At 35.4% G+C, this 13,453-nt stretch overlaps 1 pseudogene; it reads left to right on the forward strand.

Annotated features, from left to right (window-relative positions):
* The first annotated feature begins 9,838 nt into the window (after positions 1-9,838).
* On the forward strand, positions 9,839-13,379 carry LOC147949734 (uncharacterized; annotated as a pseudogene).
* Positions 13,380-13,453: the final 74 nt, after the last annotated feature.

Raw genomic sequence — 13,453 nt, forward strand, 5'->3', positions numbered from 1 at the left:
GAGACTCTCTTTGCCTGCCGTGTGGGAATTTATCCATCCAACTATGTGCCACGTTATACACCTAATCAATATTACGATATAGTAAAGTATTATATTATAGTTCTTTTCTTGTTTTGTTTTTTCTTTCCCAATTTGCGTAAATGTAAAACAATAAAGTATTTTCTGTGTGAAAACATAGTTTTATAAAAATGATATACTTGGTACCTTACTTATTGGGTTTTTCTTGTTTCATAGCTTTTATCTGGTAAGGAGCTTTCCGTGAATCAACAGCCAACATTAACAACAATTTAATCCATTCTATATGTCATAAAGAAAAATTATCCCTTTTATTTATTGAATAAAAGTATAAAACAAATCCGCACAGATGAGTCGTATAAGTTGAAAGGTATTTTGGAGAGTCTGACATACCATCATACCACATTTATTACTATATTTTTTTTACATTAACACAATTAAATAATGTATTAACTCTTCATTATTTATAAAATAAATTGTTAATTAAGTTATAAATCAACAAACTAAATTTAATTATATTCAATTTTATAATAGTATGCAATTATGCATATACAGTAAATCAATTAAATTTTAATTTCAATTAAGTACATACATTAATAATATGCAATTATGTTATATACATATATAGTTTATAAAAGAGAAATGAATATAACCTCAATTTGTGGTTTGGTTTAAGAAAAATATGAGGTAAATTAACATTAATTGTTTTTTTAACAAAGGTAAGTAATCGTAAATAAATATTAAACTATATAACTAATAAATGTCAACAAAGTAAAAATAGAAAAAAATTCTAATATTAAAAATTAGAGAAAGTCATTTCCAAATGAATTCTCTCTGGATACATATCTAATTCATTTCATTAACTAATTAAAAAGAGTTCGACAATATAAAAGATAAAATTATACTCCATATTTTATCAAATTAATTATAAAACGGATTATAGATGAAAAATCAGCACAGACTTAGTAAATTAGAACTTACGAAACAGAGGATATATATAAAAGGGATTAATTAGCAACAGTTTTGGTTGCAACTAGGGATGGATGTAAATTTTCTTTTGTCTACGTTTGGAACTTGCTTTTTCTTATGGAATAAATGAGTGAAATGTTAATTTGGTCTACTCCATTCCACATAATTAGTTAAATTTTAGCAAAAGGATGATGAATGGGTGTCTGTTCAATGACAAATAAAAACACTTACTTACAACATTAACTTTTGTAGATATCAAAATTCCAAATATTAATTTACTTGTGATTTTTTAAGTTATTTATATTTGTTATGAATGATTATATTGTTATATGGATGCCCATTATTGGCCTATTAGTATAAATCCTAAATCTTAATATTGTATTCTATATATATGTTGTATCCTATGCAACAGATAAATAATACAAAAAAAACAATTCTCTAAACCTCTTGTTAGAAATACATAATTTACTTGTCACATAATATTGTTGTCATGTAGACACAATATAGTGAAAAATATATTTTTAAAAATTTAAATTTTTTGTTATTTGTGACTTAGTAAAATTTTGAGATGCTGATGAATAATCACATCCAATTGGCTTGGTCTATTCATTGAAGTTAATATGACTTTATGCTATAAACGAAAAAAAAAATGTCACATCAATGATAAAAAAGTTCCTATAAAAGTAGTTATAAATGTGGGTATGATATATTTATAAAATCGCGGTTAAGTCGACTAGTATATCCACTATAAGTGAATAATAAGTACATGAGGTACTTATCTCATCTATATGATGATGAAAGAAGTTAGTGTGAGACAATTTCCACTATTCTATTACAATAATAAGAAGTAGTAGAAACAGTATTGAAAGCTCTTGAAGAGTATATATACTATTGTCTATAGGAACACAATTTGATATTAATGTGTTATAGTCTCCCAATTAGTCTCAAAGTCAAAAGGGTGCAAGATATAATACATGACCCAATTTGAGAATGTTATTGATTACAGAGTGGGACTCAAATCGAGATTGATAGACATGAAGTGTCATCATCTCGAGAGGAAGAATTAATGAATCCCACATAAAGAGGTGATGAAACAAATATAAGATTATGTTCACACCCAAAATGAGTTTAATCACTCTTATGAAAGTGCAAATCTTAAGGATTTGAAAAGTAATCATGTTGAGACAATAAGCGAAGAAAATACTATTACCCAAGGCAATTAAAGTATTTTAGAAATTACATGCATTATCTAGAAGATGAAATGCTTTGTGAAAATCTCATTGTTTGGCATGATCGGTTAAGTCATCCCGATTCAGTAGTGATGCGAAAGAATAATCAGAAATTTCTAAAAAGATTCATTAGAGAACCTAAAGAGTTTTCTTAGTGATTTATTATGTGTGCTGTTTTACAAAGCAAGACGATTATATGGCTTTCACCGACCCCATGAATTTGGATAGTGTCTATTTTCTGGTACGTATACAAATAGATATTGTGGACTGATCATCCTTCATATATTCGAGTTTGAAAGAGTATTTGGTTAATTGACAATGGTGGTGAAACCAGACTATGTGATTGAAAAAAATGACTCTATATGTCAATAAGTTTGCATCAGGCCAAGGAATAATCATGAGTACTCCCCATTACTATGGGTTTGGGTCAGAAACCAGATATATCCCATCTAAATGTATTATACATATTGAGTTGCTTCACCACAGTGATTAAAATGGGATTTGAAAGAATGTTGGAAATATGTTGGATATAGATCTCTCTTGATGATTGAATATCTCGAGATTCAAAGATTGTTGTTTCATTGAGTCAGTCTTTCCAACATGAGGGGGAGAAAATAAACAGCTGGTAAAGAAATATATTGAGAAAAATTATCTTGATCCTCGTACTTTGAAATGTGCGCTAGAAATTGAAAAGATAATTTACTGGCAAAGTTTGCAAAGATGCTAAAGGCATGCAAGAGCCATTTTCTGACCTTGAGTTAAAATTCTCATATACCAGTTGTGCTCCAATTAATGTCCTAGAAGAATAAGATCAACTGCTAGTAAGTCTAAAGATCGCATGAAGTGTGATAGACTTATGGTTCCAAATATAAGCATCCTCGGAAAAGAAAAGGAGCATAATTAAATATGCAACCGAGGAAGCAAAGAGTTATGGAAAGTCTCTAGAAGAGATGTAGACATGAGTAAGAAAGAGATTCAGGTACCTGAGAATCATAATGAAATGAAATCTCAACAAGTTGAGTCATGTCTCAAATGAAAAGGAACAAAAAGGCAAATCGACGTCGTAAATATTTTTGCATGCAGTGTTGCAGTTGATGATGTTATGGATAAAAATCGAGGATCATAAACCGTGGTTAATAGAAAAGTTTTATTGAAAAGTGTACACAAAGAATGATTGGTTAATCATTGAAAGAAGTAACTATGAAATAGTTCAAGTCTCTTAGACCATCTTTACCCATAAGCAACTCATTCAAATTGCTTAAAATTAAATATTTAATATTTTATTAATAAAAGATGAGTTAACCAATAAGAAAGAGAGAAAAGAAAAGCAATGTTGCTCAGACAGTTCTTAAAGTACTTCAAGAAGAAACGTTTCTTTAGTTTCTCTTTCCTCAGTTATGCATTTTTAATATTTTTTTAATTTGTTAATCAAAAGCAACCCTCTACAAAACACTACTGGAGATGCCCTCAAAGAGATAATATTTGGACTTCTAGTCCTTACACCTGAAAGTGTAAAATGAGTGGGACATAAGGGTATCTTTATGAGAAATAAAGTACATGTAGTAGTACAATGATTCTCATAAATACTTGATATTTACTATGAGAAATGCACTCTCATATGGTGGAAGCAACTATGTAGATCTCTTATGAGTTTGAAAATAAGGCAAGACTTGATTTAGTCTATTTAGAAGGTTTTCAAACTATAAGAGATATCCATTAACGTAATTATATTGTTAGAAGCAATACTTTATAGTTCTCGAGAATATTGTAAAAGCAAAAAAAAGTCTTGATAAATTTTGAGTTTACCTTTGGAGCGAAAAGGGTGAGAGTTTATCTCTATGAGAAAATCATGTTTGTAGATCATTGTTGTTGATCTTAGAGATCTCATAGTGGATTGAAAATAAATCGGTAACAAGATAAGTGAATATCTTAGGGTTGTGTAAATCCGAGATGGAACACTAATTGTAATTGTGTTCAAGAAGTATTTTCAACAAAGTTTGAGGACGTAGGCATTCACTGAACCTCGTTAAAAGAAAAATTATATCTGTCTCTTGTCTCTTCTGCACTTACAAGTGGTTCTTGTTGAAAGAAAAGAAAGGTACAAGAACAAGTGCAAATATGTTGATGATGAAAATATTATCTGATATCTGGTAGAGTTTTCACATACCAAGGAATATATGGAGAAATAATCAGTGAAAAAATATTACTCCTGAAATATGGAGAAATAATATTATATAAGATCATATATTTCATGAAATTTCTTAAGGTTACAGATTTGACATCTGATGAAAGATATGTTATCTTAGGATGCTTACATCATCTTACATAGAAAAATGGTCTTGTAGTACCATACTAAGAAGAAGAGTTGAAAGATAAAATTTTACAAGGAGATTATTAATAACTCCTATGTATAAGATGATTATTTGGAAGATTGTATATAAAAGAATATTTGGGCTTAAAGTGTAAATAGATCTTCTATATGAAAAGGTTCAAATGACTTGAAGTTTAAAGACCCGAGAGAATATACGATGATCATATGAGTTTGTACCTGCAAGCGCTGTTTTTAACAGTTCAGAAAGTTGATATATATGATCATAATACATAACGTGAAGATGATGCTTTCAGGGGAAGATATATGATCATAAGCGTGGTTGTACTCTTTTTCCCTTATCATAGTTTTTATCCCATTGGGTTTTTCCATGAAAGGTTTTTAACGAGACAACAAAGGAACACGTGAAAGATAAACACTTAAGGAGGAATATTATGATTCCAATGGTAAAAGACTATCATCTTCAAAGTCTTTGACATACATTGATGAGATCGTGAGAGATGAAGATAATGATCAAGATGAGTCATTTAAGAGACCAATAACCTGAAGAAGAATGGTGTTGTACAGTGATATACATGTCCTACAAATTTGTTCAAGTGAAGATTTGGCGAACCATTTATCAAGGCGTTTTCAACCACTACTTCAAGAAGTTACTTCATCATATTGGATTGCGACATTTCGAAGATTTCAAGTGATGTACTCATGAGGGGGAGTAAAAGCGCGCTGCACTCTTTTTCCCTTAGCTATGGTTTTTTCCACTGGGTTTTCCTGGTAAGGTTTTTAACGAGGCAGCATCTCATATGCGCATTTGGGACTACATCTTTATAATGGTCATCCAAGGGGGAGTGTTATAAATGATTACATTGTTGTATGGATGCCCATTATCGGTCCATTAGTATAAACTCTAAATCCTAATATTGTATTCTATATATATGTTGTATCCTATGCAACAGATGAATAATACTAGAGAACAATTCCCTAAAGCTCTTGTTATAACAATATTCTCATTGTAAAACTTTCTCTTTTAACTCTATTTTGTATGTGATATATTTTCATCAACATATTTTACATTTGTTCTTGTAGCATTATTTTAACAAAAACCACTTATAAATACAGAAGAGATAAAAAAACAAATATAATTTATTTTTTAATGAAGTGCAGCAAATGCCTATATACTCAAACATTTTTTAAAATACTTCTCGAATACAATTACATTTTAACCAAACCAACATAATAATATTGACCAGTAATAATATAATAATATTCTAGCGAGAACATCGATCCCAGCAATATAACAAAGTATACAAATTAAAATCAAATTATATAAGCAATAAAATTACTTATCTCTATAATAAATTTGTTGATTTGACGTGTTTCGAGAAGAAGAACAACGGAAGAACGAAGATACTGTTGATTTTTTTATAAGTGGTTAGGATATTTTCTAGACGGCTAGGATTAGAGCATGCTGATAATGTGTTATAAACAGAATTTTAAAAAAATAGTTTTCTCTATTATTCATCTATTACATAGAATATAATATATATATATATAATATATAATATTAAGATTTAGAATTTATATTAATAGGCCGATAATGAACATCCGTATAATACAATATATTTATAACAAATTTCACTTTAGTTTTCATTTGCTGCTGAACTCTTTTTTTACTTTGGCACGAATTGCTTTTTTATTCGAAAATGCAAAGTGAGTAGAAGATTAATGTGAGATTTCCGTCCTAGCATGACTCACCAAAAACGCCATCACCAACATAAGAAAATGGAAAATATATATATATATATATATATATATATATAGTTTTGATTCACATAAAATGGTGTTATTTAATTTTGTAACTCTCCTTAATGATTGTACAAAATATTTTTTATTTATGTGGCAAAGGATGAATAAAATGTTGAAGGGTTAGTCTATGAAATGTGGGGGGAAGCGTTACTATCCACAAATAATATTCTCAACATGATACCACATAAGGTTATTAAAATTTCATTATTTTGGGTAAAGCTCAAGAAGCTATGTGAGTTTTTAACTTTGTGGATGATATCCTTAAGTAGGAAAAATCATTGTCAATATTATGTGTACACTATTATAGCAATTAGCTATTTTCCGACACTGAATAAATGATTAAATCATTGGATTATTAAGAGGAATGGGTAGCCTATAAATAAAAATTCTGTTTGATGGAAACCCCACCTATGTGATTGGAGATCCCAAGATCTAGGTTCAAGAAGGACAATGAAATAAAGTTGAGTTAGAATTGAACACTGTAAGACTATGTCTATACCCAGTTCCTAAAGATAGAAATAAATAGTGTTACCTATACGAGTTGAGATTAAGCGTTAGCTTTTAATGACATACCATAGTTTTAAGATATTCATGGAGTATTACAGGATGCTTCTAAAACAAAACTGATGGGAAATCATCTAATGAGTGTGAAATGGGACAGTTTTGAAGTTATATTATCCAAGTTCATTCACTAACCCAGGAATATCCAAGGCAATAATGGACACAGTAGAGAGAACTAAATCTTTACGAGAAAATGTTGTTGCACAATACTTGTTGTCTAGGTTTACATCAAAATCTAGATGGTTCAAGATATCATGTTCACCTCCCGACCAAGTAAATCCGACATATATTAAAATAATGGATTAAAAGCTGAAAAATGTTACCTTTAAGATATAATAACATTTTTGTATATTCTGGAACGTTTGTCTAGTCTAGTCTAAGTTGTGTCTAGTCTAGTTAAGTCTAGTTTGTAAAAGTTTTTTTTTAGCCTTCCTATGTTTAGTTTGTAATTTTTCTATTCATGTGCAGGATTGTTGGACCTCAATTTACTTAAAGCTAAGTGAATTTAGTAAAGTTGAATGTGTGAATGAGTAATTGGGCCTTAATATTTTGGCCTTGCCCAAGTTGGAGCTCCAAAAGGAGTGGATCGAGTCAAATCTCTACTTCACGTCTCCGTGAGACTCGGTCTCTTTGGTTTCGCGATCAAGTGGAAAGTTGGATTGGATCTCATTGAAAAGTATTTGTTTTTTCACGTTGCCCACCTCCTAGATTTGCGATGGAATTGGTAAAATTATGGGAAATCAATTTCAAATCCAAGTAATCCAGACCTCTATATAAACACACTTTCAACTAATCACATATGACGAAACGAAGTTGAAAAAAGACTTAGAACACCAAAACTCCAACAATCACTCTCTATCACAAAGTAAATATTCTCAAGAGTATCGTAGTGTTAAGTTTGTGTAGAGCCTGTGTGTTTAAATGATAAACAAACCCGGTTGTGAATATATTTATCCTGGGATTCTTGTAACCACAGATCCTGTCGTGCGGAGGTCTCCATTCTTCCCTTTGTGTGTTTTTCTCATATTCGATACTTTTAGGTAGTGTGACAAATTTCTACCTCCTAAAATAAAATTATAAATACAGTATAATTTTAAATTTTTTTGACTTTGTTTAATCTACATACATATTCGGGTGGTAATGTCGTTTGTCTCTCTCCTTCAAATCATGAAGGAGATAGCTAAAGAGAATGGAAGTCTCTTTAGAACTCTTCTTTAGATTTCACTGTTTTTTCATGTTAATAAATGTTATATTGTAAAAAGATATACGATTTAGAAATGTACGATTTTTTTGCTGACGTGTCCTGGCGACTGAAAAGTCAAGTTTGGCTACTAGGGTTTTCTTAACTTTCTCAACACGTTTGGCCGATGATGGCGGCTTCTACCACCCGGCTGGTGATTGCTCCGTCTCTCGGGGAGGGGGGAGTCTCTCCGAAGGGTGTGGGGCTGTCTTTGAAGAGTGTTTCTGATACAGAGGGAGACAAACATCAATTGGATGGGGCTAAGGTAGCTTCGGATCAGGGTACTGATCTGGAGACCAAGAAGAAATCATATGCTCGCGTTACTCAGGGTTTGCAGAGACGTGGTTATACTCAGCAAAAAATGGAGATTTCTGAGGTGAATGGGACAACAAGGGTAGTGATTCCAAAAGAGGTTTTTGTGGATGCGAAACCTCTATGGGAGGATTTTTTGATTGGTAAGTTTCTATGTACGAAAGCACCACATGTCGGGAAAATACATATGATTGTTAACAAGATCTGGAGATTAGGTGACACGTCCTCGTTAATTGATGTGTATGAAGTGAATGACTCTACAGTTAAGTTTCGTATTCGTAACGAGGTTATGCGACGTCGAATCCTTAACAGAGGGATGTGGAATATCATGGAAATTCCCATGCTAGTGTCGAAATGGACACCATTTGCAGAGGAAGCACAACCAGCGATGCGTTCTATACCACTTTGGGTGACACTGAAGAATGTACCGCCAACAATGTTCACGGAAAAAGGGTTGGAGTTTCTTTTTAGTGCGGTGGGCAAGCCTGTCCGTCTGCATCCTAAGACAGAAGCTTGTGTTAAATTTGATGAAGCACAAATGTTGGTTGAAGCGGATTTAACTAAAGAATTACCAGCTGAGTATGTATTCATGGGTGAGGAGGAAGGTGAGTTAGAATCAGCGGTTCAGTTTTCTTACCCTTGGTTGCCTCCGAGATGTACAGGCTGCAAAAAATGGGGCCATTTGAGCTCGGCTTGTCTTGCCACTGAGAAGGTCACTGTTTCTACATCCTCAACGTTGGGGGTAGCTGAGAGTCAACAGGGTACTGTGCAAGCAGAGATCGTAGTTGATCTAGCTGATAGCTTAATCGTGGAAACAGTTTTAGCCTCTAAGGGGGATGTAACTAAGGACACTGAAGTAACAGATTAGGAGGGTTGGATAACGCCTTGAACGAGTCTGAGTCCATGGAAAAAATCAATCGGTTTGCAGAAAGCTCTGGTCACAACCTCTTCAAATACTTTTGCGGTGTTGGAAGAAACTGAGGACATCGAGGATAAGGATGAGACGGAGGAAAATGGGGATACAGAGGAAACAGAGGATCTGAAGGAGACAGAGGTGGAGGTTGCTGCTTGTCTAGGAGACTCTGAGAAGGTTTCTGTGAACTCTGAACAGGAAGTTAAGACTCGAGACCGAGTGGGTGAGCATTCTCTACGTCCTTCTCTTCCACTAGAATCAAAAACAGCTTATAAGGTGATCCATCAATCTTCTTCTCAATTCACTAGGAACCCTCCTAGAGATCAGAAAAAGAAAAATACTACTAAAAACAATTAGATGTCCATGTTCTATTGGAATGTGCGCGGCTTAATAAATCTACAAAGCATTTTGTAATAAAGAAATGGGTTGATGAGGGTAGGTTTCAATTTGGCTGTTTACTGGGGACTATGGTGAAGGAAGGAAAAGTTCCGAGACTTGGAAATAAGTTGTTTAAGGATTGGTATTTATTGACTAATTATGAGCATCACAATTTGGGCCGTATTTGGGTGGTATGGCGAAGTGAGGTGAGACTCACTCCGTTCTATAAAAGTAGTCAGCTCATAACGTGTTCAGTTAAGCTCAAGGAGGAAGATGAGTTTTTATGTACTTTTGTTTATGCGGCGAATAGTGTGGAAGGTAGAAGAGAGTTGTGGACCGATTTGAGAGCACATCGTGCCCCTCCAATCATTCGTAACAGACCTTGGCTGGTTATGGGAGATTTTAACGTCACATTGGAATAGATGAGCATTCTGGGGTGGACACTAGACCTGTTCTCTTTCCTGGGATGTAAGAATTCCGTTATGTGGTAAATGATTGTAGGTTGAAGGATTTGGCTTACCATGGTCCGTTATTTACTTGGAGTAATAAGCAGGATGGTAACTTAATCTCGAAGAAGCTGGATAGAGTTTTAGTAAATGAGAAATGGTCCACTTCATTTATGCAATCCTATTGTGTGTTTGAAGCTGGTGGCATCTCAGATCATCTTAGATGTCGTATTCATTTGCGGAGGGATGCAGGCACAAGTCCCTCCCGTTGACCTTTTAAGTTTGTTAATGCCATTGCGGAGATGGAGGAGTTTAAACCGCTAGTTCATGATTATTGGACAGACACAGAGGGTATTTTTTTTGTGTACTTCGTCTCTATACAGATTCTCGAAGAAATTAAAACTTTTAAAGCCGCATATCCGGTGTTTAGCAAAGCAGAAGCTGAGTCATTTATCTAAGCAGACTAAGGAAGCACTGGATGAGTTGTGTAAGAGGCAGGAGGCTAATTTATTTTCCCCGTCTGCAATTGCTTTGGAGCAGGAGAAGGAAGCTTATGCACGCTGGGACCGGATCTCTGCTTTGGAGGAGAAGTTTTTAAAACAGAGATTGAAATTACACTGGCTCCAGGCGGGGGATCAGAACAGTAAGGCATTTCATCGTGTCGCGGCTATTCGGGAGGCCATGAATACGATGCGGGAGATAGTAGCTCGGGATGGGAGACTGTTGACGACCACATAGGATATTAAAGTGGAGGCGGAGTCTTTCTTTCAAGATTTTCTGCAGTCTATACCAGCGGATTATGAGGGAATGTCAGTGGACTGTCTTACAGAGCTGCTGACTTTCCGTTGTTCAGAGGACGATTGCCGCTGGCTCACAAGGGTGGTCACGGGGGAGGAGATAAAAAAGATTTTGTTTGCAATGCCAAGGGATAAGTCACCGGGTCCGGATGGCTACACGGTTGAATTTTATAAGGCCGCATGGGATACTATTGGTGGAAAGTTTGTTGTAGCGGTACAATCGTTTTTTGCTAAAGGTTTCTTACCAAACGGACTCAACTCAACCATTCTAGCGCTCATACCGAAGAAGAAGGAGGCTAATGAGATGCGAGATTATAGACCTATATCCTGCTGTAATGTGTTGTACAAAGTTATCTCGAATGTTGTTGCTAATAGACTCAAGCGCATTTTGCCTAAGTTCATTGTCGGCAACCAATCAGCGTTTGTGGCGGATAGATTAGTCATTGAAAATGGTCTTTTAGCAACAGAGCTTGTGAAGGACTATCACAAGGATACTATCTCAACGAGGTGTGCGATGAAAGTGGATATTTCGAAGGCTTTTGACTCCGTTCAGTGGTCTTTCCTGTTCAATGTCTTAAGTGCTCTGCAATTTCCTCCTGTCTTTATTCATTGGATCTCGCTATGTGTTACTACAGATTCTTTCTCGGTTTAGGTAAACGGTGAGCTCGCAGGTTATTTTCGCAGTGCTAGGGGACTGCGTCAAGGCTATTCGCTCTCACCTTACCTTTTTGTTATCTGTATGGACGTCCTCTCAAAGATGTTGGACAAAGCAGCTGGTTTACGGGAGTTTGGCTACCACCCGCGTTGTAAAAACCTACGGTTGACTCACCTTTGTTTTGCAGATGATCTTATGATATTATCTGATGGGAAAATAACATTTGTGGATGGAATAGTTAAGGTGTTGAATTTGTTTGCTAAGAGGTCAGGCTTACGGATTAGTATTGAGAAAACGACTTTATATTTTGGTGGAGTCTCACCGGATAACAGAGAGCTAATGGGTACATGATATAGTTTTGGTTTGGGACAGCTACCAGTTCGATACCTTGGTCTCCCTTTGACTTCTCGCAGACTAAGTACCGCAAATCTTTCCCCTTTACTTGACCAAATCCGCATAGAGTACAAACGTGGACAGCACGCAACCTCTCTTTTGCAGGTCTTCTCGATCTCATACGCTCGTTTCTATGGAGTATAGCTAGTTTTTGGATGAGTGCTTTTAGACTTCCACGGGAAAGCATTACAGAGCTGGATAGTATATGTTCTGCTTTTTTTATGGTTTGGTCCGAGTCTGAATACTAATAAGGCCAAGTTATCCTGGTCAGTGGTGTGTCAACCGAAGTGTGAAGGTGGTTTAGGACTGCGATCCTTGAAGCAGAAAAATGATGTAAGTTGTTTAAATGTGATTTGGCGTTTGAACTCCGGTGGAGCATCATTATGGGTTCAATGGTCAAAAATGAATTTATTTAAGGATGTTTGTTTCTGGTTGATACAGCCTGCATCACTCTCGGGCTCCTGGATGTGGAAAAGATTGTTGAAATACAGAGAATTGGCAAAAACTTTTTGTTAAGGTGGAAGTGCAGAGTGGAGCTCTTACATCTTTCTGGTATGATAACTGGTCAGTCCAAGGGTGTTTGTTGGATAAAGTTGGTTCACGGGGTATGATTGATTTGGGAATACGAGAACATATGACTGTCCATGACGCCTTGCACCATCACCGGCGAAGGTTTCACCGCATCCCATTGTTAAATGATATTGAAGAGGTTTTGCATCAAGCGTATCAGTCTAGAACTCCTTCCCAGCCAGATCGTGTCCTATGGCGAGGTAAAGGTGATGTTTTGAAGGCCAAATTTTCTACGCGGGATACGTGGAATCATATACGCACGACTTCAAATCAAGTCGCTTGGCATAAAGGTGTTTGGTTTGCTCATTCAACTCCGAAATATTCTTTTTGCACATGGCTTGCAGTACATAATCGCTTGTCGACGGGGGATAGGATGATCAATTGGAGAAACATTGGTAATGGGAGCTGCGTGTTCTGCTCTGTTCTGGTGGAGACAAGAGACCACTTGTTCTTCTCTTGCCCTTACATTGCGGCAGTTTGGTCTGGTATAGCACAAACTCTGTATAAAACTCGTTTTACTACCTTTTGGTCACAGCTCCTGGACATTGTCTTTGGAACTCAGGCTGATCGGGTGTCCGGTTTCTTAACTCGTTACACATTTCAACTCACGGTCTATCCTGTCTGGCAGGAGCGCAATGCACGGCGCCATGGGGAGGCTCCTACATCTGAGGTAACTCTTATTGCCTGGCTTGACAAGCAACTAAGAACTCAACTGCTGGCTATTGAGAGGATGGGTGATCGACGCTATGCTATGGGTCTCCAGACTTAGCTAGCTACCCGATTTTGAGGAGATAGTTTAACTTCTCATTATTTGGGGGATTTTTTAAAACAAATGTTCTAAGC

Source organism: Camelina sativa, chromosome 1 (assembly GCF_030686135.1).
Source record: "Camelina sativa cultivar CO46 ecotype springtype chromosome 1, ASM3068613v1".
In the NCBI taxonomy this organism is placed as follows: Eukaryota; Viridiplantae; Streptophyta; class Magnoliopsida; order Brassicales; family Brassicaceae; genus Camelina; species Camelina sativa.